We start from the raw sequence: 3,015 nt of genomic DNA, 5'->3' as shown, positions 1-3,015 counted from the left end.
GACCTTCCTCAGGAGAAAAGAAGTAAAGCCAAAGACCTCTTCAAATAAAAAATCTGAACTAGATAGGAAGTTTGTAAAAACAACCGATGCTAGGACAAGATTTACTCCTGCATTTACTTCTTTGTATCTATCAAATAAAAAGAAAGTTAGACATACTAATCCAAAGCATCGTTACTGTCAATGTTTAACTCTTTTACAAAACCTGAGGAATCATATGTTGACACATCACTGTCCCTTCTCCCAACACGTTTATCGATACAAAGTTAGAACAAATGAAAACGTGAAAAAGCCCAAACCCAAGGCCAAGGGAAATGCAAATAAAACCAAGCCTGCAAAGGCTAAGGGCGATAAAAAGAGTGTGATATCCCCTACTAACAAACGAGGACCCATTATGAAATGGGTACCTAAATCCCCTTAATTTGTCTTGCAGGACCAGCATGTGCAACCATGGTACATGGACTCAGGTTGCTTCAGGCACATGACTGGTGACAAAAGTCTGCTGTCCTCCTTCATTGAAAAATCTGGAGGCTCTGTGACTTTTGGAGACAACAGCAAGGGTACTATCATGGGATATGGCACTCTCATCAAAAGCAACATCTCCATCAGCAAACTGGCTTATGTCAAAGGATTGAAGCACAACCTACTAAGCATAAGCCAGTTCTGCGACAAGGGTATTGAAGTCAGGTTTCGTAAAGGTTTTTGTATCATAGAAACAAAGCCCGGTCACACAATCATCAAGGCAAAGAGAGAAGGAATGTTCTAGAATTTGAGTCCTCCATGGGACAAGACACCCTTTGTCTTGTRTCTCATAAGAGCGATGAAAATTGGCTATGGCATCAGAAATTCTCACATCTCAACTTTGATGCACTACGAAAACTAGCCACACAGAAGTTGGTCAWGGGRATTYYRGATCTCAAATTCGAAAAAGATCATCTTTGCTCAGCCTGTGAGATGGGAAAGCTGAAACGGGCCTCACATAAAACCAAGTCCGAAACCTCCTACACCAAGCCCTTGGACATGGTGCATATGGACCTCTGTGGGCCTATATCAATTCAAAGTCTCTCTGGAAAGAAGTATATATTAGTACTGGTCGATGAATACTCCAGATACACCTGGGTTGAATTTGTAAATAAGAAATCAGATGTTCCAGACCTACTCATTGGAGTGATGAAAAGGCTCCAAGTCCTTCAACAACAAAAACTAATAAAGGTTAGAAGCGACAATGGAACTGAATTCAAAAATGCCAGAATCAATGAATACCTCTTCAGCGAAGGCATTACACAAAACTTCTCATTAACAAGAACTCCACAACAAAATGGAGTGGTAGAGCGAAGGAGCAGAACCCTAGTGGAAGCAGCAAGGACCATGCTTGCTTCATCGGAGTTACCCATCACATTCTGGGCTGAAGCAATTTCCACTGCATGTTTCACCCATAATCGATCAATCATCAACAAGAGACACCAGAAGACACCTTATGAGCTCATCAACCAAAGAAGACCAAATGTCAAATATTTTCATGTCTTTGGGTGCAAATGCTTTGTACTCAACGATAGAGAATATCTTGGTAAGTTCGACAAGAAAGCTGATGAAGGAATCTTTCTGGACTATTCCCAAACCGCCAAAGCCTACAGAGTCTACATCAAAAGGACAAGAATCGTCATAGAAAGCATCAATGTGTCCTTTGATGATTCCACTCCAATGACTTCTGGACACAACAGTTTAGAAATCGGACTTCAAAGAAGAGCATCTGATTCATCACTTAGCAAACCCAATGAATCAGAGTTAGCTCAATTATTTGAAGACATCTTCGATGAAGAAGTGATCTCTGGACATGTGCCAAATGCAAAATCTATCTCCAGAATCGATGAAGACCATGAAGTCTCCAATGCTAAAGGTGCATCTCTTACTGAAACTCATGTTACTTCACCATCTTCGTCTGTGTCTTCAGTTCACGATCAAGATCCAGAGTCTAACTCTGGATATGATCTCGTCGAGGGGGAGCAAGTAGTTCCAACAGTCGATGAAGAGTTGAATCATGTTGCTTCAAAACCTCAATCAAGCACCAAGTGGACAAAGAATCACCCACACCACCAAATCATTGGTGATCCAACCTCTGGTGTCAAAACGAGATCTGCCACTGCAAATGAATGTCTCTTCGCTAACTTTCTAAGTATGATAAAACCAAATAAGATTTTAGAAGCCCTACAAGACCCAAACTGGATAGACGCGATGCAAGATGAATTACTCCAGTTTAAACAAAATAAGGTATGGTCCCTTATGCCTCTACCCAAAGGGAAGACGACCATAGGAACCAAATAGGTCTTCCTAAACAAGAAGGACAAAGATGGCATCGTAATAAGGAACAAAGCCAGGCTTGTTGCCAAAGGATACCGCCAGGAAGAAGTGATTGATTATAATGAGACATTTGCTCCCGTTGCAAGACTTAAAGCCATCAGAATGTTCCTAGCCTATGCAACTCACAAAGGCTTTAAAGTCTATCAGATGGATGTCAAGTCTGTCTTCCTCAACGACAAACTTTAAGAAGAAGTCTACGTATAGCAGCCTCCTGGGTTCGAAGATCCAAAACATCCAGACTACATCTACTTTCTGGATAAAGCCCTCTATGGGCTGAAGCAAGCACCCAGGGTCTGGTATGAAACTCTATCTACCTTTCTCATCAATAATGGATTCGAAAAAGGAACAATCGATACAATCCTCTTTCTTAAAAAGCACAAAGGTGATATCTTACTTGTTCAAATATATGTGGACGACATCATATTTGGTTCTACAAATGCAAAACATTGCGAAAAATTCTCAGAGTTGATGAAAACAAATTTGAGATGAGTATGATGGGAGAACTAAGCTTCTTCCTTGGTCTTCAAATAAAACAAACTTCAAAAGGAATTTTCATCAATCAGTCCAAATATGTGACTGATCTTCTGAAGAAATACTCTCTCTCAAATTCATCATCGATGAGAACACCTATGGCTACAGGCACTAAGTTATTTGCTGATC

Source organism: Cynara cardunculus, unplaced genomic scaffold (genome assembly GCF_001531365.2).
Source record: "Cynara cardunculus var. scolymus isolate 2C unplaced genomic scaffold, CcrdV1 Un_Scaffold_6114, whole genome shotgun sequence".
Classification (NCBI taxonomy): domain Eukaryota; kingdom Viridiplantae; phylum Streptophyta; class Magnoliopsida; order Asterales; family Asteraceae; genus Cynara; species Cynara cardunculus.
Note: the sequence above shows the minus strand (reverse complement) of the source record.